Source organism: Oncorhynchus gorbuscha, linkage group LG22, assembly GCF_021184085.1.
Source record: "Oncorhynchus gorbuscha isolate QuinsamMale2020 ecotype Even-year linkage group LG22, OgorEven_v1.0, whole genome shotgun sequence".
NCBI lineage: Eukaryota > Metazoa > Chordata > Actinopteri > Salmoniformes > Salmonidae > Oncorhynchus > Oncorhynchus gorbuscha.
In genome coordinates this window covers 18,484,726-18,511,535 of record NC_060194.1, presented here as the reverse complement: position 1 = coordinate 18,511,535, position 26,810 = coordinate 18,484,726, and the positions used below count along the sequence as shown (strand labels likewise).

Here is a 26,810-nt window from a genome sequence, read left to right as displayed (position 1 = left end):
GCTTCTCAGATTCTGCCATTACTCTCCTGAAGTTGTCGGTAATAGGCTACACTAGGAGTCGGTAACCTTTCATGTGGTATGCCAATTTATCTTACCAACCTAAAAAGTAAGTTCTATTGTCATTGCCAACTATGTAAAAATATCCCACATAAAGCCAACAAATAAAAACATTGCAGGTAGAAAATATACGGATTTTAAAAAAAGAATCTCCTATAAATCACATCGGCTACCCATGGCCTGTCTGCAACGAACTTGCAACATTGTATAAAATATTCTGGGCCCTCAGGGTATCCAGCGCCAGTGAGCTCGAGACAGACACAACTGTAGGCTATTTGCGCAAGGGATAAGAAGCAGTGCTTGACTTGGGCAGGAGATCACTGGAGCAGAGTATCAGTACCTCAAATGCTCTACTAATTGATCTCTTGTTCCTCTTATAGAATATTAGCTTAAAAGTATTGTGGAGCTCCGGCACCTAAATACAAATAGCACCAGCACCCAAAATGAGTACCAGACCCTATTTCAGTCCAAAGCCAGCACTGATAAGAAGCAACCAGGTTGGCCCATTTTATGACGTTTCCACTGGATCAGAGCATGACATTTTTCTCTTTCACGCTGAGTGGTTATCAAAAGGGATAGAGCTGGAAAGATTTTTCAAATTGACAATAGTTCCTCGATGTAGGCTTTGACAATGGATGTTTGCTTTTTGAGGTGAAGAAAACATTACTTTGGGACAGGGGCGCAAATGTGATTTTATAAGTGTGGGGGACGTCACATTATTTTAAACCGACTCCTCGGAGACGTCCGCATGGTCCTAAAGCACACCGTTAATGGGTGGTGAGTTTAGCCAATCAGATCTCCAAAATGGGCACATGAATATGCCTACATTTGCGTGCAGGCCAGGCAGCCTTTAGGCCTATGTAAATGACTTCTATGCGTAATCAGGTGCGCGTCCTTACCTTAAAATTGAAAGGAGTGCTCCAAACAAAAGACACTTACGAAATGGAATTAACTCATGAATGGAATGAAAGAAACCAAAACTTGTTTCTCACAAGTCTGCAAACAATGTCCACTCCGACAATTAGAACGGTAAGACTGGAATAATAATGTACTGAATGCATTAACAGAAGTTACCATAACCAAACATACATTGTAGATTAGAGATGATAGGAATGAACGGTAAATGTACTACTGGTGATACAGTATAGGTAATAGGGGTGTAATATACACTAACCATCAAACGCAAACAATTCACACAATGAAGTTATGAAACAATGAATGTGCACAGATTAGTGGGAGAGTGCGCATTCTGTAGAGAGACGTGCATCTGGGCGATGCGTGGTCAATCTGACATCTGCATTGGCCATGCAGCATTTACGGTGACACGGCCTTCATACTTCTTGTGCTTTGCTGAGCTGTGCAGAGCTGTTGTGAAGGACGTTGTCAAGGAAGTGAGTTTATGTTTATACAGAATGTACCGCCCCCACCTACCGTCAGCTAATCATGTCTATAGAGCCCTCTGCATTGTTACAACATTTGGAAGGAGCATGGTGATGCGGTACATAGCTCCACATGTCTCCAGATGCTCTGTAATTGTGTCACACCGTCCATATGGAGCCTCCAAACACATTTTCGGATCAAGCATAAATTGGCTTTTAGTCTGGGCCTCACACAATGCATTAGTTCACTGAGATGGGCACAAATATATCAGCACTCTGTGGTACGGTTCTATGAGCTTGTGTTGCCTACCACTTCTTGGCTGAGCTGTTGCTGCTCTAAGACGTTTCCACTTCACGATAACAGCACTTACATTTGACCAGGGCAGCTCTAGCAGGGCAGAAATTTGACAAACTGACTTGTTGGAAAGGTGGAATCCTATGACGGTGCCACGTTGAAAGTCACTGAGCTCTTCAGTAAGGCCATTCTACTGCCAATGTTTGTCTCTGGAGATTGCATGGCCGTGTGCTCGATTTTTATACACTTGTCAGCAACAGGTGAATCATAATTGCATCAGGGACAGGCACCCTTTTCCCTTTATAGTGCACTACTTTTCGCCCTATGGGGTGAAAAGTAGCCTTGCATGAGCCTTGGCGTGTGCGAGCCAGAACGGCTCATAGAAACAGGAGCCTATCTCCTGTTTCTGTAGCGTGAGGCAGCTTGATGTACAAGTGCACCGCCTGGACAGGACGCGTGTCTATTGCAATGCCTTACCCCAAATCTATCTCCTTAATGCTGAGCGCCAAGCAGAGACGCATCACATCCCAATTTTACAGTCTCTGTATATCCTGGTCAAAAGTAGTACACTATAAATGGGAATAGGGTGCCATTTGGGATGTAGCCAGAGGATGGATCTAAGAGTTGGAACAAAGCTCCAGGACTGTAGAACAGAGAGTTAATTCATCTAGATCATAACAGTATCATGCATTATTGTTATTGTGTCTGGGGAAGGACTGTGTTCCAAATGGCACCCTATTGCCTCTATAGTTTACTACTTTTGACCAGGGCCCTATTGGCCTTGTTCAAAAGTAGTGCACTACATAGGGAATAGGGCTTTCATTTTGGACAGGGACTCTGATGTGTGCAGAGGTGATACTTCACAACAGGGGCCTTCATGATGGTCACCTCCTCTTCTCATCATCACAGGGAAACACACACACACTAAACTTCCTCACATTGTTTAATACGTTGATATGGGGTTTTGGAGGCTGGAATGTTTTCAGAGAAATAATTCAATTAATTTTGGGGGAGCTGAGAGAAAGAGGACACGATCGACAGGGATTGCATGAGGAAAAAAAGTTCAGATTGAAAGAGAGGGGTACTGAATGAAGGAAGGAAGTTGTGGTTCTTACCCAGTGGTGTATGGTATGTTGATGCCTCCTAGGTTGATGCTCTCACAGCCCACTATGAACAGAGTAGAGAAGCAGAGAAGAGATACCCCACTACAGATCATGGCCAGCTTGGCTGACTCTCTGGCTCCCAGCTTCAGCTTCTTAATTATGTAGCCCCCCAGGACTATACCCACCCCAGCACTGGGCACGATGATCACACCTGTGACAGCAGGAGGCAGAGAGAGAGAGGCAGAGAGAGAGAGGCAGAGAGAGAGAGGAGAGAGAGAGAGAGAGAGAGAGAGAGAGAGAGAGAGAGAGAGAGAGAGAGAGAGAGAGAGAGAGAGAGAGAGAGAGAGAGAGAGAGAGAGAGAGAGAGAGAGAGAGAGAGTCAACGATGCGGTCTCTAGAACTCATAGATTAGATCACGGCAATCTGTTTCACATCTAGACGTATGTTATTCTACAACATCATTTAATTTGGGCCTCCTGTTCACTTTCAAACACATCATCCAAACAGAAAGAGCAGAGTAGAAGCTCCTTTTTAGGGGATTTCTGAGGAAGCTTTAAGACGGCTAGCTGTACAACTAATGTTATTTGGACGGAGTGAAGGCCCAGCCAGCAGCCATGAATAATACAAACACTCTTCCTTAAAATAAAAGGGGCACCTGGGAGATGGTCAAGTAGTGAGCGTTAAACTCACAGTGGCCCCACTGACGTGGAGTAATCTTAAAGACACAGACCCCTTCAGGCTGTCCCGGAAGTGTCCCTGACTAAGGAGCTTTTGAAGGCAAGGGCTCTAACTGACCTATGTGGTGAAGCTGGAGACAAAAGACCTGTGTTCCAAACAAGAGGTGTTAGGTGTGTATTGACTGAACAAAAATATAAATGCAACATGTAAAGTGTTGGTCCCATGTTTCATAAGCGGAAATAAAAGATTGCAGATGTTTTCCCAAACGCACAAAAAGCTTATTTCTCTCAAAGTTGGTGCACAAATTTGTTAACATCCCTGTTAGTGAGCATTTCTCCTTTGCCAAGATAATCCATCCACCTGACAGGTGTGGCATATCAAGAATCTGATTAATCAGCCTGATCATTACGCAGGTGCCCCTTGTGCTGGGGACAATAAAAGGCTACTAAAATGTGCAGTTTTGTCACAAAACACAATGTCTCAAGTTTTGATGGAGAGTGCAATTGGCATGCTGACTGCAAGAATGTCCACTAGAGCTGTTGCCAGGGAATTAAATGTTCATTTCTCTACCATAAGCCACCTCCAACATCATTTTTAGAGAATTTGGCAGTATGTCCAACCAGCCTCGCAAACACAGACCACGTTCATTGCGTTGTGTGGATGAGCGGTTTGCTGATGTCAATGTTGTGAACAGAGTGCCCCATTGTGGCGGTCGGGTTATGGTATGGGCAGGCATAAGCTATGGACAACGAACACAATTGCATTTTATCAATGGCAATTTGAGTGCACAAAAATACCGTGACAAGAACCTCAGGCCCATTGTGAGGCCCATTTTTTTAAACGGTATTTGTGACGAACTGATTCATATCTGTATTCCCAGGTCATGTGAAATCCATAGATTAGGGCCTAATGATTTCCTTATATGAACTGTAACTCAGTAAAATCAATGAAATTGTTGCATGGTAGGTTTATATATTTTTTCAGTATAGATGTGTTTACTCGGGCTGTCAAATGATAAAAATAAAATAAAATCTGTGGATACGGTTCTAGACAAGTCTCTCATTCACCATTGTGGCCTTACTGTAGCTGTCATTTGTGACTGAGACTTATAAAAGTGTGCTTCAAACAATGGACATTTGTGATCGCTAGACATACAAATATGATTATTTATTAATAGCTTTGAAACAAGCTCTAGTTGCGGACTCAACTGGACTAGATTGTGAACAACTTTTGGCGGAAACTCTCAGCTTGACTGCCGCGAGGGAGATTAGCACAATATCGTTCGCGAACTGGAGTCATAAGTGCGATTTCATGTTCTTTTTTAGTAGGGGAGTTAGGCTACATGCAACTAATTACATGTTGTACACAAAATACATTAAATCGACATGTTTGTACAAACTTGGCTGTTGTAATAGTTTTGCGAACATAAACACAAAACTAATCTCTCGTGTACAGATGAAACTGCGAGAATTTGTCAAGGCACATAAAATGATGTGAATTCGAGCAGCAGTAGTTCCTGGTTTGGGGTTTTCATTGGGCGAAGGCGGTGCTTACATTAGTGCGGTGATTTCACAAACCCGTGTGTGGAGGATAAACGGTTTCCACACCCACAATGTCAAAATTGGCTATATTGTAAAAATTTATGAAAACAAAAATGTATTTTTTGGCCATGATAAACACGGGTGAAATTAGCAGAAGAGAGGAGTTTGGCTGGAAGTTTCCGTTTGCGAGGGAAGAGAATTCGCTTCCTTCCTTTGCACAAAGGTAATAACAACTGTTAATGGGACACCCCCCTCCAAGTAAAACAGGAAATGACAAACTTTCACATGAGAATTTTACTTCTGGTTAACCGAGAATAGCATAACAAAAACAGGCAGTCCAGAGATGTCATGTTCTACTTAGCTGCTGATTTTCACAGACAGGCAGAAAACTGTATTCGCAGCCACAGCCAAAAACAGAGTTTTACAGAAATGTATCTATCACGATTAAATCGCAAAATCTGAATTTCCTTCAATTGAGCTGTAATTTAAGATTCTTTATACAAACAGCATTATGAGAATATTGATGCCTTGACTTTGTCCAAAGTAACAGTTAGAAAAATCTGGTCATTTGATAAAGCTCTTTCTTTAACCTTAATATCAACTTGTTTTAACATTACACTGTTGTTTTAGCTGTATTGATGTATTTATTATGTTTTCTGTGTATTTTTAACGCTTTCAATGTACGCTCAAAATATACAAAAATACAAAGTGCACTAAAATTACAAAAAGTTTCAAGTTAATTGAGTAGATAATAGATGTGTATTTACCTGTGTAGATACCAGGAGTGTATTTACCTGTGTAGATACCAGGAGTGTATTTACCTGTGTAGATACCAGGAGTGTATTTACCTGTGTAGATACCAGGAGTGTATTTACCTGTGTAGATACCAGGAGTGTATTTACCTGTGTAGATACCAGGAGTGTATTTACCTGTGTAGATACTAGGAGTGTATTTACCTGTGTAGATACTAGGAGTGTATTTACCTGTGTAGATACTAGGAGTGTATTTACCTGTGTAGATACTAGGAGTGTATTTACCTGTGTAGATACTAGGAGTGTATTTACCTGTGTAGATACTAGGAGTGTATTTACCTGTGTAGATACTAGGAGTGTATTTACCTGTGTAGATACTAGGAGTGTATTTACCTGTGTAGATACTAGGAGTGTATTTACCTGTGTAGATACTAGGAGTGTATTTACCTGTGTAGATACTAGGAGTGTATTTACCTGTGTAGATACTAGGAGTGTATTTACCTGTGTAGATACTAGGAGTGTATTTACCTGTGTAGATTCTAGTAGTGTATTTATCTGTGTAGATTCTAGGAGTGTATTTACCTGTGTAGATTCTAAGAGTGTATTTACCTGTGTAGATACTAGGAGTGTATTTACCTGTGTAGATACTAGGAGTGTATTTACCTGTGTAGATACTGGGAGTGTATTTACCTGTGTAGATACTGGGAGTGTATTTACCTGTGTAGATACTAGGAGTGCATTTACCTGTGTAGATACTAGCGCTGGATGCCGGGATGCCAAACTGTGACTCGATGAACTTGGGTATGAAGGTGATGAAGGCGGTGACGATGGCGCTCTCTGCAGTGTAGGACAGGCTCACAAACAGGAAGGTGACATTACTCAGGATCCTCACTGCAGCCTTAGGCAGCTCTACACAGGGACAGGGAGGGAGAGACCGAGAGAGCGAGGGAGAGAAATAAACATGTAGGGGAACAAGACAGCACGTTAGCAAAATGAGCATAAGACAGACAGAGACACAGGGAAGGCTGACGGACCATTTATATTATGGAGCTATGCAAGGGTACATCTGCTCACCAGGAGGACATAAAGGAGTATGTACACTGTACAGTAATTCACATTCCTATTCAGATTCCCCACTACCTTAATAGGGACAACATTTTCTCTGCCCATAATTAGTAGTAGTACCCTATATATTTCAACTTAGTAAACTTAATTAGAACATAAAAATCGAGGCAATGGGCTGTTATTACAAGTCATTTATTATAGTGCGAGAGAAGTTCAGCTCTAGCTGTATATAGCGGTCTGTGGCAGCAACAAACCATGCCAAGCATTTATAGACTACGATCAGTATCAGTAACTAGGTTTCCATAAACTTGTCGAGTGATTTAAAAAATAAATTGAATAGAAAAGAGACGCGACAATTGCCTGCTACAGTGAGTTTCCAATGAACTGTCTAAAAACAGCTGGACGTTAGGACGTCAACACCTAATAAAAACAAGTCTTTATATTATCCTTGCCCTGTAAAGAACAAATATTTTTATAATTGAAAAAAAAATGTATTTTTCAAACAGTAGGCATTTAGAATTAAACGTGGAGAGGAGCTTTATAGTAACGTGATGACATCATGTGCCCCTCGTACCATGACAATTATTTGGCAATCATACGTTTCCATCATTTGTTGCAATAAAGGAGCGGTAGCTAGACTAGCGAGCCAGCAGCCGGAGGGCTGCCAGTTCGAATCCGATGGGAAAAATCTGTTGAGAAGCGAGTTGGCAACTGGAGGGTTGCTGGTATCAAATCATAGATACCATTGCCTGCCGTTGTGCCCTTGAGCAAGGCACTTAACCCCCCACAACAACAGCTCCCAGAGCGCCCAGTGTGGCAACTCTCCAAAACCTGTACGTGCTTCTTTTAGAGGTAGGGTTAAAAGCGGAAGTAACATTTCAGGTGGACCTTGTGTGCAATTGAACAATAAAGTGATCTTAAAATAAAGAATGTTTGACAAAAGAAAACCCCACTCCTGTAGAAACAGATATAAATGTTGTTGATCTTTAGAAAACTTCTCCTAGATCTGCCCGCAATTATTTTTTGTGTGAAATTGTTGTCGAATAAACCTGGTCATTGGAAACCTACAAATTCATAGTATATGAGAGGCAAGAGTCAGTGAGATAACCCTGCTTCTTACAGCCTCAATAGCACCACAAATTGCAACCTAATAGCTATATAGTGCACTTCTTAGGGAATAGGGAACCATTTGGGACATACTGTATCCTCTCTCTGTATAACATACCTTTAATGTCTTTCCCGAAGCCCATGGATGATGTAACCTTCTGACTCTTGCTGTCGGCCTTCTCCTTGCTGATGTCATCATCGCTGGACACGTTGTCCAGGGTGATCTTTTTTCCTCTTCTTCTTCTTCTTGTTTCTGGGAGGCAGCTTCTTGGGGAAGGCGAACATGGGGAATATGACCAGTAGCATGGCAATGGAACAGAGCAGGAAGCCGCTCCACCTGAGAGAGCAGAGAGGGTTTAGCTTAGTGATGGGGGCGGGGTATCGATTCTCAAAAAAATAACAAAAATATATAAAAAAATGGCTAGGTAGTTAATATTAGCTAGGCCTAGTCAGCTGTACCTGCGCTAAAGCTCCTGTATTTTTCCTCCTCTAACTTGTTCTCCATCTTCTTTTTAAATAGTGAGCCATCGTGTTTTCAGTACTGTTCACCGGACGTGCTACCTTGTCCCAGACCTGCTGTTTTCAACTCTCTAGACAGCAGGAGCAGTAGAGATTCTCTGAATGATCAGCTATGAAAAGCCAACTGACATTTACTCCTGAGGTGCTGACCTGTTGCACCCTCTACATCCACTGTGATTATTACTATTATTTGACCCTGATGGTCATCTATGAACATTTGAACATCTTGGCCATGTTCTGTTATAATCTCCACCCGGTACAGCCAGAAGAGGACTGGCCACCCCTCATAGCCTGGTTCCTCTCTAGGTTTCTTCCTAGGTTCTGGCCGTTCTAGGGAGTTTTTCCTAGCCACCGTGCTTCTACACCTGCATTGCTTGCTGTTTGGGGTTTTAGGCTGGGTTTCTGTACAGCACTTTGTGACATCAGCTGATGTAAGAAGGGCTTTATAAATACATTTGATTGATTGACTTATTTCCAAGACTGATCAAAACTAATTTTCTCATGTCTTTCTCGTCCCTCTGCAGCAGACATGGTGAGCAATATGTTTGGAACATCAAATCACAATAAAAATCACAGTATTGAATTGCAATACATATCGTATCAACATCTAAGTTTTGTGATTTCATATCGTGAGGTCACTGGGAATTCCCAGCCCTAATTTCAAGTGTAATGTAAAGTGTTCATTTTGTATATGACTGTGTGTCTAAGACTATTTTCCTCTCAGGGAGCAAGCCTAGCGTTTAAGAGCGTTGGCCAGTGACTGAAAGGACACTGGTTCAAATTGCCGAGTGGACTACAGTAGGTGAAAAATCTGTCAATGTGCCCCTGAGCAAGGCACTTAACACGAATTGTGCCTGTAAGTTGCTCTGGATACGAACATCTGCTAAATGACTAAAATGTAAATATAAAAATGACATTCAAGTTTCTTATCCCATCCCCTGCAATGAGTTCTATAGCACATTCCCACAACACACAAGCCCCAAATTAAACAGCATGGAACACTGGAAGAGTAATAGTGCATTTGGAAAGTATTCAGAGATGTTCGATCTGGTTCAAGTCCGGGTTCTGTCTGGACCACTCAAGGACATTCAGAGACTTGTCCCAAAGCCACTCCTTAGTTGTCTTGGCTGTGTATTTAGTGTCATTGTCTTGTTGGAAGGTGAACCGTCACCCCAGTCTGAGGTCATGAGTGTCCTGGAGCAGGTTTTCATAAGTCGCTCTGGATAAGAGCGTCTGCTAAATGACTTAAATGTAAATGTAAGGATCTCTCTGTACTTTGCCCCGTTTATCTTTCCCTCGTTCCTGACTAGTCTCCCAGTCCTTGCCACTGAAAACCATCCACACAGCATGACGCTGCCACCACCATGCTTCACCATAGGGATGGTGCCAGGTTTCCTCCAGACGTGGCGCTTGGCTTTCAAGCCAAAGATTTCAATCTTGGTTTCATTAGACCATCGTCTGATTATCCTTTAGGTGCCTTTTGGCAAACTCCAAGCGCCTTTTACTGAGGAGTGGCATCCGGCTGGCCACTCTACCATAAAGCCCTGATTGGTGGAGTGCTGCAGAGATGGTTGTCCTTCTAGAAGGTTCTCCCATCTCCAAAGAGGAACTCTGGAGCTCTGCCAGTTCTTGGTCACCTCCCTGACTAAGGACCTTCTCCCCGATTGCTCAGTTTGGTCGTGCGGCCAGCTCTAGGAAGAGTGTTAGTGGTTCCAAACTTCTTCCAATTAAGAATGATGGAGGCCACTGTGATCTTGGGGACCGTCAATGCTGCAGAAATGTTTAGGTATTGTTTTCTAAAAACTACAACTATATATATTAATTTGTTTTTAAACTAAAAACCTGTTTTCGCTTTATCATTATGGGGTATCGTGTGTAGATTGATGAGGATTTTTATTTTATTTAATACATTTTAGAATAAGGCTGTAACGTAACAAAGCGTGGAAAAAGGAGTCTGAATACTTTCCGAATGCACTGTATGTACATTATTTCAAATCCCACATTTGACAAGCTAACATGTACATAACATACATTTCTATCACCATTGCCAATCAATCCCATCATATTTAACATATTAGGCCTAAGCATTAACAATCAAATATGTAAACATCTAAATATAAACAAATATATATACGATTTTATTAGATATTTTATAAACAATACAAAACACAAACAACTAGATCATTACATCAGACCTGCCCAGAACCACTAGCCCCCACCCTTATCTCCAGCATCTTTATCACTTTCTGCCAAATGGCCTCAAACTGCACCATTTTGTTTCTCTCTGTCGCCCACGCATGTACATTTTTTTATAATAAAGAATTTCACCTTTCCATTGTGTAAACGACAGGCTGATGTACAGTTTTTGAGTATACATTCATTTTAAAGAAATGATGAGAATTGTATTGAAGTTGGATGTATTTGAAAATATCGACCAGGGTCAACCCACAATTGCAATTGTTGTCATAGAAATAAATGTATTTCCTATTACAAACTAATTTACAGTTTCCAGTGCCTTTAGTATTCCATGTGGGCCAATTTATCAATGAATTCTGAAATGCTATCCAACGATTGTTCCATACGGTTATGTTTCTAGTGAGTGATATTGGTTCTTGTAAAATGTGTTTCATTTTCTTCCATATCATTAGTATTATTAACTATGAAGTTGTAATGTTCCTTTGAAAATAGACACAAATATATTCTGGGTATTAGCGTATCTTCAATACGTCCTCTTTTATGCATTTAACTATATGTCGCAAGTACAAGCCTTGGGTTGAGAGTTCATACAATTCCAAGTCTGGAAGATTAAAAACACCCTCTGACTTAGGAAAATGTCAAACTTAACATTTTATTCTATGAAATGTATTTGCCAATATAAAAGGTCTGTTATGACCTACTATTCTTTTTTTAAAGAACGTCTTCGGTTGGATAGCAGTCGCTGTCCATGGTTCTGGAAGACCATGTAGCTATGTGCATAATAACAAAGTTAATCAGCATATTGGTGTGGAGAACATTGTGGAGTCAGTGGCAGCAGCAGAGTGAGGAGACGAGAAAACAGCACTTGCCTTAAGACAGATCCTGCTTCTGTTGCCTGTTTGAGTGTTTGTTTAATAGCCTACTGATTCCATGAGCTCCAAGCCTCATTCAACCACAACATGTCAGATGAAGCCATTTAACAAATCCGGCCCTTTTTAATCTTTGCTATGCTGTAATAAAGGATTTACACTTTTTTCCATTAGAACAGCCTCTCAGGTATTACTTTAAATGTCCTTAGTGTTATTTACACTGTTCCAAATGGTCAGAAAAAAATTATATTGTAATATAACAGCACCTGTTTTAGGCTGGGTTTCTGTATAGCACTTTGTGACATCTGCTGATGTAAAAAGGGCTTTATAAATACATTTGATAGATTTTTTTCATTGATCGCACTTCCCCTTTCCCTCTTCAGCAACCAGTAAATATTCCCTCGTTTCGAGTTTCTCTTTCATGTCCTCTGCATCTCTTTTGCTGTCACATACGTTACGGTGTTCAGAGTTTGTAATAACCAATTTATTGATGCGAGTATGATAGGCTATTTTTAATGTTTTTATTTCACCTTTATTTAACCAGGTAGGCTAGTTGAGAACAAGTTCTCATTTGCAACTGCGACCTGGCCAAGATAAAACATAGCAGTGTGAACAGACAACACAGAGTTACACATGGAGTAAACAATTAACAAGTCAATAACACAGTAGAAAAAAAAGGGGAGTCTATATACATTGTGTGCAAAAGGCATGAGGAGGTAGGCGAATAAATACAATTTTGCAGATTAACACTGGAGTGATAAATGATCAGATGGTAATGTACAGGTAGAGATATTGGTGTGCAAAAGAGCAGAAAAGTAAATAAATAAAAACAGTATGGGGATGTGGTAGGTGAAATTGGGTGGGCTATTTACGATAGACTATGTACAGCTGCAGCGATCGGTTAGCTGCTCAGATAGCAGATGTTTGAAGTTGGTGAGGGAGATAAAAGTCTCCAACTTCAGCGATTTTTGCAATTCGTTCCAGTCACAGGCAGCAGAGTACTGGAACGAAAGGCGGCCAAATGAGGTGTTGGCTTTAGGGATGATCAGTGAGATACACCTGCTGGTCAGGCCCTATTGGTCACGTGCATGCTAATGCATACATCTGTCACGTAAAGAGAGCAACGGTTGAGGGATTAGGGAATCTATTTCCTGAACAAATTAGGGATTTTGGTAACAGAACTTTTCAGTCAAAAATTGCTATAAGACAATGCACACAGTCTGTGTTTATTTTTTACCACAGCAAGTCTGAACCCAAATCAATTACGGTCGGACCCCCCCTAGTCATTTGTGTGTCTTATTTTATCAAACAGTGCTCATAAAGCATCAGAAAAGCTCAGTGCATATAGTTGATCTTTTTTAAACACATAGACACAGGGGTGTGTCTACATGTAGTAAAATACATGTTTAAAAATTGACTATTCGATTGGTCGAAAGAACAGGCTATTCTCGGTTGACCAAGATTTTTTTGGGGGGTGGAGACGGCCCTAAAGGGAAGCCATGGCATGTTGGGTTTGAGTCGCAGTGCTGCTTTAGCCACAGATTGGTTCACAGTTGTAAATAACTGACCGCTCCATTCTCTCCTGGTTACATGATGATTTTGATATATCGATTTTAAAAGGCTTATGTGATGTCTGGTTTCTTTATATAACCACAGTCTTGTTGATACAAAACTGAGCTACTCTCTCCCCATGCGTCCTATCGGTACGCGCATGCGCCTCTCTAACATTTCTATTCAATCGCATCATTTAACATATTCAGTGAAAAGTCTGGAACATTACCAGTTGCCAATGAAGCGAGGGTCGCTCTGGTCGATGTTGACGATAGTCTTGGGGTCGACGTAGAAGCCGATGAGAACTCCTCCCATCAGGTACCCAGCAGCCGGACCCAGGGCTCCCATCACGTACATGACAGCTGCAGAGGGAAATACATACATGATGTTAGGCATCAGGACAAATGTACATGTTGAGAATGGATAGGAATAGTTGGAATGCTAAGAGAACAGAGAATAAAGAGTATGGATGCATCCCAAATGGCACCATATTCCTTATATAGTTCACTACTTTTGACCGGAACCCAAATGGGGGCAACGTCATCTATCTAATGGTGCTAATGCTACTATGAACATGATATCCTCAAAGACCTCAGCCAGAAGTGGATAGGGCTGCGTCCCAAATGGCACCCCATTCCCTATGAAGCGCACTACTTTTGACCCTTCACTATCGAGGGAATATGGTGCCATTTCTAGACACAGGCTAGGCCTTCCCTTTCTGTATCATCCAGCAATTCACATCCACATGACACAAAACTGCTTAATACTTTGTGTCATCACATCATGCACCAAGCAGTCTTCCCCCTGACTCAGTGTGGCAGCAAAACACAGGAAGTTGTGAGCCCCAGCTGATTGTGTGGACATGGGTTCCTGTCCAAGGCCTTGAGGCCAAGTTGCAGGCCCAATCTTATTTGAGTACTATTTTTGCTTGCGGCACCCGTTATAGAACAGGCTCCGATGCAGACACACAGCAGCAGGAGCGTGGGCCCCAAAACGGCACCCTATTCCCACCCTTCTCCATGCTCACCCCAACACCAGTATTTTATGTCAATGTGATCTATAGTGTTATTGTGTTTCCATCAGGAGTGTGACATTAAAGGCTTGTTGCGAGCAGAATCCTCAATGGAAATGCAGCCTAATGACCAGGTGCCTCATTTATAACTGTTTGTGTAAAATTCGCCAAAAATGTCTGTGTGTACCATTTCTGAAAAAAAGATAAACATATTGATTTATAAACCTTTATTTGCTGTATAATTTGGAACTATTGGTATTAAGGCCAAATCAAAAGAAACGCAAAGGAGCGCGTGTACACGCTGGAATTAGAATGCACGGTAGTGAATGGCAAAAAACAGATGGGCTGCGAGCGTCAATGCCGTCAACAGCGTCATGCCTGTACAGTGAGCGGATAAACTGCCAGAAAATAGACTGTGCATTGTTTTGTATAGTTAAAAGGGTCGATTTAGTGTTGATAAGTTTAGCTGCCAGTGCCAATAATACATACAGTATTTGAAAACAATAACTTTGTCCCTACCGTTGTTGATTTCGAGCACAGGAATATAGCCAAGGCAGCTGGGAAACTCGAGGAACTCCATTCAAGAGAGAATACTGTTACGTATACTGAACAAGAATATAAATGCAACATGGAACAATTTCAAAGATTTTACTGAGTTACAGTTCATATAAGGAAATCAGTCAATGTAAATAAATTCATTAGGCCCTAATCTATGGATTTCACATGACTGGGCAAGGGTGCAGCCATGGGTGCGCCTGGGAGGCCATAGGCTCACCCGCTGGGCCACAAGGTGCATCTGTGTAACTACCATGCTGTTTAATTATCTTATTGATATGCCACACCTCACAGGTGGATAGACTTTCTTGGCAAATGAGAAATACTCACAAACAGGAATGTAAACAAATGCGTGCACAACATTTTAGAATTTTAGAAAAATACACTTTTTGTGACTATGGCACATTTCTAGGATCTTTTATTTCAGCTCATGAATCATAGGACCAACACTTTACAAGTTGCATTCATATTTTTGCTCAGCATAGAAATAACGAGACGAGCTGAATTCTTTATAAACTGCTCGGGTGTATTAGCTACAACTCGCCTCACACTCATAACAGAAAACAGGTACGGTGGCTGATGCTCTCTAATCTTGTGCGCACATTTTAACGGCGTCTTTTCCGTGTGGTTTGGCATGCAAAAGACAAATTGTTGTACAATATTAAGTTTATCAATAGATTATTGGGTTCATATGTCCTGCCTTGGTATAGACCCCGGGATTAAATAGGCAATGATGTCACGATCCTATCGCACAGCAATACTGTACCCAATACTGTAGCCTACCCATATTTTACTTAAGCTACCGTTCTAATCTTTAGCAATAATTTGTGCTTTATCTGAAAAAGGATTGTGTCCATTTCTGAAAGACAAAACAATGGCAAATTGTCGTGGACCTGTAAGCACAACTTTTCCCCCAACCTACAGTGCCTACAGAATGTACACCCCTAGACTTTTTCCATATTTTGTTGTGTTATAGCTTGAATATCAAATTTATTTTTGGGGGGTCAATGCCATACACAATACCTCATAATGTCAAAGCGGAGTTATGTTTATTTACAAATTCTTACAAATGAAAAGCTGAAATGTCTTGAGTCAATAAGTATTTAACCCTTTGGTTATGGTAAGCATAAATACATTCAGGAGTAAAAATGTGCTTAAGAAGTTAAATAATAGGTTGCATGGACTCATTCTGTGTGCAATAATAGTGTTTAACGTGATTTTTGAATGATTACCCCATCTCTGTACCCCACACATACAATTATCTGGAAGGACCCTCAGTCGAGCAGTGAATTTCAAACACCAAAGACCAGGGAGGTTTTCCAATGCCTCACAAAGAATGGCAATTATTTTTAAATTTAAAAAAGCAAACACTGAATATCCCTTTGAGCATGGTGAAGTAATTAGTTACACTTTGGATTGTGTATAAATATACCCAGTGACTAAAGATACAGGCGTCCATCCTAACTCAGTTGCCGGAGAGGAAGGAAACAGCTCAGGGATTTCACCATGATTTTAACGGCTGTGATAGGAGAAAACTGAGGAAGGGTCAACAATATTGACAGTGAAAAGAAGGAAGAAATGCACTTTATGTCCTGAATACAAAGTGTTGTGTTGTATTGGATCTGTGCCAAACATATTACTGAGTATCACTCTCCATATTTTCAGGCATAGTGGTGGTTGCATCATGTTATGGGTACGCTTGTAATGGGTGAGGACTGGGGAGTGTTTCCGGATAAAAAAGAAACTGAATGGAGCTAAGCATAAGCAAAATATGTTTCAGTCTGCTTTCCACCAGACAAATTTACACTGGAGTTGCTTACCAAGAATACAGTGAATGCTACGGATTGCCCGAGTTACAGTTTTGACTTAAATCTTATTGAAAATATATGTCAAGACCTGAAAACGTTTGTCTAGCAATAATCAACAACCAATTTGACAAAGTTTGAAGAATTTTGAAAATAATAAAATGGACAAATGTTACACAATCCTGGTGTGGAAAGCTCGTTGAGATTTACCCAGAAAGACTCAGCTGTAATAGCTAAAGGTGCTTCTACAAAGTATTGACTCAAGGGTGTGAATACTTATGTAAATGAGATAATTTCATTTTCAATACACTTCAAAAACCATGTTATCACTTTGTAATTATGGGATATTGTGTGTAAATTAAATTACATTTTTAATCCATTTTGAATTCAGGCATTAACAAAATGTGGAATAATTCAAGGAGTATGAATACACTAAATATGGTTGGGCAGGCAACCATAAAAAAATGCAATAACAGTACTTACACTTTTATTTCTCGGGTATTTTTTTTTTTTTAAAGTTTTTTCTTTATCTTTTATTACTGCATTGTTGGGCAAAGCAAGCGGGAAAGATATTTCACTGTTTATAAACATTTTTACATTTTTTGTCACCTTATCCAGAGCAATTTACAGTTAGTGCATTCATCTTAAGATAGCTAAGTTGGACAACCACATATCACAAGCATAGAAAGTAGGGGGGAGGTAGTCAAATGCAAGTGCTGGGTCATGGGTCGAGGTGAGGAGGATGATTTAAAATACTGTTTGAAGAGGTAGGGTTACAGATGTTTTCAGAAGATGGGCAGGGACCCTGCTGTCCTAGCTTCAGGGAGAAGCTGGTTCCACCATTGGGGTGTCAGGACAGAGAAGAGCTTGGACTGGGCTGAGGGGGCGCTGCCCTCCCTTACGGGTGGGAGGGCCAAGAATCCTGAGGTGGAGTACTCAGTTTGGGGTGTATGGTTTGAGCATAGCATGAAGGTAGGGAGGGGCAGTCTCTTAATGTACTTGGGTTCGTGCAAACTTAATAGAGTTTACACGAACAGTTGATGTTGGAAGTTTACATACACATAGGTTTGAGACATTATAACCCGTTTTTCAACAACTCCACACATCTCGTTAACAAACTACAGTTTTGGCAAGTCGGCTAGGACATCTACTTTGTGCATGACACAGGGAATTTGTCAAACAATTGTTTACAGACAGATATTTCACTTATATAATTTATTTCACTGTATCGCAATTCCAGTGGGACCTCAGAATTTTTTTTGTAGACCTCCACAAGTCTGGTTCATCCTTGGGAGCCATTTCCAAATGCCTGAAGGTACCACGTTCCTCTGTACAAATAATAGTACGCAAGTATAAACACCATGGGACCATGCAGCAGTCATTACCGCTCAGGAAGGAGACGCGTTCTGTCTCCTAGAGATGAATGTACTTTTGGTGCGAAAAGTGCAAATCAATCCCAGAACAACAGCAAAGGACTTGTGAAGATGCTGGAGGAAACACAAAAGTATCTATATCCACAGTAAAACGAGTCCTATAAATCGACATAACTTGAAAGGCTGCTCAGCAAGAAACCGGCATAAAAAAAGCCAGACTACGTTTTGCAACTGCACATGGGGACAAAGATTGTACTTTTTGGAGAAATGTCCTCTGGTCTGATGAAACAAAAATAGAACTGTTTGGCCATAATGACCATCGTTATGTTTGGAGAAAAAAGAGGAATGCTTGCAAGCCGAAGAACACCATCCCAACCATGAAGCATGGGGGTGGCAGCATCATGTTGTGGGGGGGCTTTGCTGCATGAGGGACTGGTGCACTTCCCAAAATAGATGGCATCATGAGGGTGGAAAAATGTGGATTTATTGAAACAACATCTCAAGAAAACAATCAGGAAGTTAAAGCTTGGTCGCAAATGGGTCTTCCAAATGGACAAAAAAACAAGCATATTTCCAAAGTTGTGGCAAAATGGCTTAAGGGACAACAAAGTCAAGGTATTGGAGTGGCCAACACAAAGGCATGACTTCGATTCTATAGAAAATTTGTGGCCAGAACTGAAAAAGCGTGGCGGGCAAGGAGGCCTACAAACCTGACTCAGTTACACCAGCTCTGTCAGGAGGAATGGGCCAAAATTCACCCAACTTATTGTGGGAAGCTTGTGGAAGTCTATCTGAAACATTTGACCCAAGTTAACCAATTTTAAAGGCAATGGTACCAAATACTAATTGAGTGTATGTAAACTTCTGACCCACTGGGAATGTGATGAAAGAAATAAAAGGGAATAGGGTGCCATTTGGGAAACAGCCCATCATCATTATCTGGCTCTTTGTGGAAATGCAGTCCTCATAAATTGTTGAATGAATTGAACATGAAATGCTCCTGTTGGTTTCTACATGATGCAATTGCCCTGTAATAAAAACAGGGTGACGTAAGCATTGAGGTAGAAAAATATTTTTAAAAGTTTCTCTTTGGAGGCACAAATGCTTTGTGCGTGTGTGTGACTGTGGAGCAATAAAGTTGACAAGTGACGCCGTTCCCCAACTGCTCTTCTGTCAGTCACCCTAGACCAAGGCAGATTCAGAGACATGTACAGGTTTTGAACTGGTTGTCCTGTACGGACAGTGTGGTTCATTTGAATGGGGAACAAAGTGGTGAACTACCCATTCAGTCAGAGTCCATTATTATCATTAATACATTGATTAATTACATACAGTATATTCTTAGGGAGCTGTTCTGTGTCTCTACAGCCCTGAGTACATGAGCTCAGATGGGTGAAATGAGGTGTTTTACTGTTAGTGTCCGTGTCCTGTACTCATAAAGGAGATTGATGCAAGCGTAACGGGCCGGATGTTACAGGAAAATTATGCGAGCCTCAGCCTGGCAGCTGGATCAATTGGGACCCTGTGACCTTGCGGGAGGGAGGGAGGGAGACTGGCGGCACAGAGTCAGGCACAATGAAATGTGGGATGACTGCATCGTCATGGCAACCTGCTGACACTGCACTGTCATCTTACAACTATCCAACAAATCTGCTTTATTTCCCATAGACAGCCCCCCAGATCACAGCCCCAACTGAAACAGAACTGCCTGTATGACCAAATGTAGAGGACAACAACTGAAGCCAAATATATACATTGCATTCAGAAAGTATTCACACCCATTGACTTCTTCCACATTTTGTTGTGCTACAAATTGGGATTAAAATGTATTTGTCTTATTTTTCTCAACGATTTACACAAAATATTCTGTAATGACAAATTGGATTAAGATTTAAGATTAATGAAAGGATTTCAACCCCGTGAGTCAATACATGTTACAATTGCCTTTGGCAGCCATTATGGCTGTGAGTCTTTCTGGGTAAGTCTCTAAGAGCTTTGCACACCTGGATTGTTCAATATTTGCCCATTATTATTTTTAAAACTCTCCAAGCTCCGTTAAGTTGGTTATTGATCATTGCTAGACAGCCATTTTCAAGTCTTGCAATAGATTATCAAGACGATTTAAGTCAAAACTGTAACTCGGCAGCTCAGGAACAGTCAATGTTGTCTTGGTAAACAACTCCAGTGTATATTGGCCTTGTCCTGCTGAAAGGTGAATTTGTCTCCCTGTGTCTGTTGGAAAACAGACCAGGTTTTCCTCTCAGATATTGCCTGTGCTCAGCTCTATTCCGCTTATTTTTATCCAACCCCCCAAAAAATGTTTTACTTGCTAGTCCTTGCTGATGACAAGCATATCCATAACATGATGCAGCCACCACCATGCTTGAAAATATGAAGAATGGTACTCAGTGATGTGTTGTGTTTGCCTCAACAGGGACAAAAGGCAAATTTCTTTGCCACATTTATTACACTATTACTTTAGTGCCTTATTGCAAACAGGATGCATGTTGTGGAATATTTTTTATTGTGTCATTTAGGTTAGTATTGTGGTGCAACTACAATGTGGTTGATCCATCCTCAGTTTCCTCCTATCTGGCCTCCCAAGCGGGTGCAGTGGTCTAAGGCACTGCACTGGCTAGCCGTGCCACTAGAGATCCTGGTTCGAGTCCAGACTCTGTCGCAGCTGGCCGCGACTGGGAGAATTGGCCCAGCGTCGTTCGGGTTAGGGGAGGGTTTGGCCGGCAGGGATGTCCTTGTCCCATCGTACTCTAGCGACTCCTGTGGCGGGCTGGGCGCATGCACGCTGAAGAACACCATCACAACCGGTCGCAAGGTGTATGGAGTTTCCTCCGACACATTGGTCTGGCTGGCTTCCGGGTTAAGCAGTGTGGCTTGGTTGGGTCGTGTTTCAGAGGATGCATGGCTCTCGACCTTTGCCTCTCCCGAGTCTGTACGGGAGTTGCAGCAATGAGACAAGACTAACTACCAATCGGATACCACATAATTGGGGACAAAAAGGAGTAAAAGTAACAACAACAAAAAACATTAAACTCCATAGCCAAACTGTTCCAAAATCACCACTGACGTCATGGTGAAATCCCTGAACAGTTTCCTTCCTCCTTACTTTACAAATTACCTCGTCTAACCTGTATCCCCGTACATTGACTCGGTACCGGTACCCTCTGTATACACCCTCATTATTGTTAAGTAATTATATTGTGTTACTTTTTTAAATTACCATTTTTTGAACTCTTTCTTGAACTGCATTGTTGGTTAAGGGCTTGTAAGTAAGAATTTCACAGTAAGGTGAAATTGTATACCGGTTGTATTCGGTGCATTCCTGTGACAAAAAAAAAAATATGTATTTGAATTAATAACTTCACCATGCTCAAAGGGATATGCAGTGTCTGTATTTTATTTTTATCTATCTACCAATAGGTGTCCATCTTTGCGAGGGATTGGAAAATGTTCCCTTGTCTTTGTGGATGCATCTGTGTTTGAAATTCACGACTCGACTGCGGGACCTCACAGATAATTGCATGTGTGGGGTAAAGAGATGGGATAATCATTAAAAAATCCTGTGAACCACTATTATTGCACACAGAGTGAGTCTATGCAACTTATTATGTGACTTGTTAAGGAAATCTTCACTCCTGTACGTATTTAGGCTTGCCATAAGAAAGGAGTTGAATACCTATGGACTAAAGATATTTCAGTTTAAAACATTAAAAAAAAATAAAAAATGTAATGTATAAGGCAAGCAACACTGAAGCATGCACGGGAGCACCAGCTGTTCTGGATGACTGTGAGATAATGCTCTCGGTAGCCGATGTGAGCAAGACCTTTAAACAGGTCAACATTCAAAGTTGCGGGGCCATACGGATTACCAGGACATGTACTCAAAGCATACGCCGACCAACTGGCAAGGGTCTTCACTGACACTTTCAACCTCTCTTTGACCGAGTCTGTAATACCTACATGTTTCAAGCAGACCACCATAGTCCCTGTGGCCAAGGAAGCGAAGGTAACCTGCCTAAATGATTACCGCCCCGTAGCACTGGTTATGGCTCACAACAGCATCCTCCCTGATACCCTAGACCCACTCCAATCCACATACCGCCCAAACAGATCCACAGATGACGCCATCTCAAATTAATCAAAATGGCCATTGGACTATTTACATTAACACAACCCCCCCGCTGTTTATTATCTATGCCTGGTCACTTCACGCCTACCACATGTAAAAATTACCTCAACTAACCTGTACCCCCACACACTGACTCGGTACCGGTACCCCTTGTATATAGCAGGTACCGGTACCCCCTGTATATATTACTTAATCTATGGGTCTGTTGGGGCGGTACGCGAATTGGAGTGGGTTTAGAGTGTCCGGGAGGATGCTGTTGATGTGAGCCATGACCAGCCTTTCAAAGCACTTCATGGCTACTGACATGAGTGCTACTGGGCGGTAATCATTTAGGTAGGTTACCTTCACTTCCTTGGACACAGGGAATATGGTGGTCTGCTTGAAACATGTAGGTATTACAGACTTGGTCAGGGAGAAGTTGAAAATGTGATTGAAGACACTTGACAGTTGGTCGGCGCATGCTTTGAGTACACATCCTGGTAATCCGTCTGGCCCAGCGGCTTTGTGAATGTTGACCTGTTTAAAAAGGTTTTGTTCACATCGGCTACCGAGAGCATTATCACACAGTCATCCGGAACAGCTGGTGCTCTTGTGTATGCTTCAGTGTTGGTTACCTCGAAGCCAACATAAAAAGGCATTTAGCTCGTCTGGTAGGCTTGCATCACTGGGCAGCTCGCGTCTGAGTTTCCCTTTGTAGTCCATAATAGTTTTCAAGCCCTGCCACATCCGACGAGCGTCAGAACCGATGTAGTAGGATTCAATCTTAATCCTGTATTGATGCTTTGCTTGTTTGGTTGTTCGTCTGAGGGCATAGCGGGATTTCTTTTAAGCGTCCGGATTCGTCTCCCGCTCCTTGAAAGCGGCAGCTCTAGCCTTTGGCTCGATGCAGATGTGGCCTGTAATTCATTGGCTTCTGGTTGGGATGTGTACGTAGGTCACTGTGGGGACGACATCGTCAATGCACTTATTGATGAAGGCGATGTACTCCTCAATGCCATTGGAGGAATCCTGAAACATATTCCAGTATCTGCTAGCAAAACAGTCCTGTAGTGTCGCATCCGCGTCATCTGACCACTTCCGTATTGAGCGAGTCACTGGTACTTCCAGCTTTAGTCTTTGCTTGTAAGCAGGAATCAGGAGGATAGAGTTATGGTCAGATTAGCTAAATGGAAGGCAGGGGAGAGCATTGTATGCATCTCTGTGTGTGGAGTAAAGGTGGTCTAGGTTTTTTCCCATCTGGTTGCACATGTGACATGCTGGTAAAAATTTGGTACAACGTATTTAAGTTTGCCTGCATTAAAGTCCTCGGCCACAGGAACACCGCTTCTGGGTGTGCATTTACTCTTTTGATTAGGGCCTTATAGAGCTGGTTGAGCATGGTCTTAGTGCCAGCTTTGTTCTGTGGTGGTAAATCGAAGCCTATGAATTATATAGATGAGAACTCTTGGCAGATAGAGTACCTTATGATAATCTGTAGACCACACTACCTCAGGCGAGCAATAATTTGAGACTTCTTTAATATTAGACATTGCGCACCAGCTGTTTTTGACAAATGGACACACACCCCCACCCCTCGTCTTACCAGACGTAGCTTCTCTGTTCTGCCGATGCACGGAAAATTCCGCCAGCTCTATATTATCCGTATCATCGTTCAGCCACGTCTCGGTGAAACACAAGATATTACAGTTTTTAATGTCCCGTTGGTAGGATAATCTTAAATCGTATGTCATCAATTTTATTTTCCAGTTGGAGTTTACTCCCTCGCCTATGGAGTCCAAGAAAATAATGATGTTTTATTGTGTTGGTCAATCATGGGCACACTCATGACAACCTGACCTAATAAACCTAGTACCAATAAAATCTCACACTGTTTTGAGATTATATACACAGTAGTATGTATAATCTTAGATTAAAAGCTACTGTAAGAACCCTATTAATATGTAAAAGAACATCTGGTTATCTAGCCTTTTTTGGACTAACTATAGGTTCATTCTCTGGTTTCCAAAGCCTATAAATCCCTTTTCCTGGAACTCAGTGAATAACATACAACGAATAAACATTTGATCCATTACCTAAGAGTTATGTCCTGTCCTCAGAGTAACTGTCTGTCTGTGGCTCTATCAGACTGAATTCAGATCTGTTAAAGACCATTATGTCCACTCTAGTCTATGTCCCAAATGGCACCTTATTCCCTATATAGTGCACTACATTTGACCAGAGTCTGCCTTCGTGTTCCTGCTAGCCAGACAGGAAATGATGGACCAAGTTCTGTCACATCTTGGCCAGTGTGTATCCAGCCATTGTACAGCTGGCACCAAGTGACCGCATGATCAAAGCTGCTCAGTCCTTTGTGAACCGGCCTTCCACGAGAACACCGTTAGACTGGGTCTAGGAGAAGAAAGGGGACTGACTTTGGGCTGTGTCAAAGGCTTTCTTTAGAGGGTTCTAGTCAAAAGAAGTGCACTATATAGGGAGCACGGTGCCATTTGGGACACAAACGGGAGCTAATTATTTTGTGGAGTTTATTTTCTCTGAGTGTACTGGAGGCAGGCACCAGACATGGGTGACCACAGAATACAGGCCTGTATCATAACTATTCTTTATTTTCATTGTTTAGGCCTTAATTAGGTTTACCTTGTTTCAGACCACTGGAGAGAAAAGATCTAGGGACAAGGATTGATTGAATAACTGAAGTCAAAGTTTAAGTAGCCAATGTCATAATGTATTGTAAGGCCTTGTGTATAGGCAGAGGCAGGTGGAAAGGCAGTAGGAAACATTCTATCTGAACCCAAACAGTAGACCTAGTCAGTAAATCTGGCACAGAGGTGGCTAGCCGAGTTGCCTTTCTCCTTTATCTCCTAGTTTATTTCCTGTGCGTTGTGTAGTCTTTCGGACCTTTCACACCCCATCTCACACACACACTCACGTCTTACCTAGATAAAGAGAGGCATTCTCCTTCTTGACGTTGTCGTCCAGGTAGGTGGGTCCCAGGGTGTAGATGGGTGTCGACCCCATGCCTACCAGTATCTGTGCAATGATGAACAGGGCCACGTACAGGTTGTGCTCATTACCCTCCTGGTCTCTGGGACAAGACACATCCAGGAAGTCCTTGCCACTACCGTTGTTGTTCATACACAGGCCCTCGTTGCCCCGGGACGAGTTCACCTCCAGGATTTGGTACGGAGGGGAGATGAAGTGAGGCAATGAGAAGAGTGCTGCTCCGACGGCTATGAACACCGCACCCACTGCCAACCACCTGGGCCTCTGCCCTCGGCCTCCGAAGTAACTGATGAAGACCACCACCAGCAGACTGCCTATGTCAAAGCAGCTGACGAGCAGGCCGGACTCAGAGCTCCGGAGGCTGTACCTCTTCTCTATGGTGGTGATGACACTACTAAGGTAGCCAGACACCATCAGTGACTGGATGAATGTCAGGTAGCACATGCAAAATAAAAAACAGCGAGAGTCTTCGAGAATTGCATTAATGTATTTCCTAGTGGGTAAACGCATCAGGGGTAACCTCGAGGTGAGGAAGCCTTGCCTCGTTGGGGTTTTACTCCTGGGCTTGCTCACCTGTGTCTCCGTGTTAAATGAACTACTGATCCCCACCACACTAGAACTGGAAGGGGAATAGTTAACATTAGTCCTAGTGGAGGATTCAGGTAGAGGTTGGTTCAGGTTGATCCTCTGTGGGAGTTGGATTAATTCAGCGCACTTTTCCTCCGTTATTGACACCTGCTGCTGCATAGACTTGGCCAACAAGGACTTGCTTTGCTGGCCTGAGTCATTCAGAGCAGGTAAACTTTGGGATTTGAAGTTAGTGCTAGCAGGGTCCTCCTCCTCATACTGACTCAATAACTCATCATCCGCTTGAAGTGGTTCTGACAGGTCATTCTCTGTCTCCTTGTGGTCATCAGATGCCATTGTGTTTTGTTGATGAGCTGGCTGAATTCACAAGAGTAAGTTTAAAAGTCCAGTCACTGCGTTCAATAGCTGACACCACTTACACTATAATATACACACTTCATCCAGTAAAAAACAGCTTTGGGCTGCAAGCCAGGTCCAATAAAAGTGAGAAAATAAGGGATAATGGTTTCTGCGTTGGCTTATCTTTGCACTGCCTCTATGTTTATCTCGCGAACCCTTGTGCTCTGCCAGCATCTGATTCTGGAGCTCGAGGCCTCTGTCGTAGATTGTCTGCCATGCCTTTAGCCGCTGCAGATGCTCACCATCACTAGCGTTAACTGAGTCAGTAGAGGATGTTGGTGTTTTGAGTCAAACAGAAAGAAAATGGTATTGGGTCGATGACACGGCAGAGTTGACATGGTCCCCCTGGAATCCCCTTTACAAAAAGAAGAAAGTAATACATTTCAGACATATTGAGTGTTTTCACCTTCCCAGTACCACCTAAAGGTTAGCTGTCATTGTCGTAACATAATCTGTATGTTTTGATTAGCTAGGCTGATAATTGTTAACGTTAGACATGAAAACGAACAAATGAAACCAGTATTGACATTCAACAACAATAAAAAAACTGACATGCTACTAAAAACACCGTTGAATGGCCATCTAGCATGTACCGACGTCGACTAGTTTTCATTACAGCCCCTACATAAAAAATAGGCATAAATAAGTAGCTAGCTAACGTTATCTACAGTCGCCTAGTAAACACTGCGGCTAGCTCTGGCGAGCGGCTGCTGCTGGTGGCAGGCTTGTAGCTAGCTAATAATAGCTGTTAATTAAAATACAATCGCTAACAAACCTGACGATTTTAAGTAATAGCAGGGCCCTTGATTCTTCATTTAA

General features: G+C 42.0%; 1 pseudogene; it reads right to left on the bottom strand.

Annotated features, from left to right (window-relative positions):
• Positions 1–26,810, bottom strand: part of LOC124009406 — a 31,512-nt pseudogene that overhangs the window by 4,467 nt on the left and 235 nt on the right.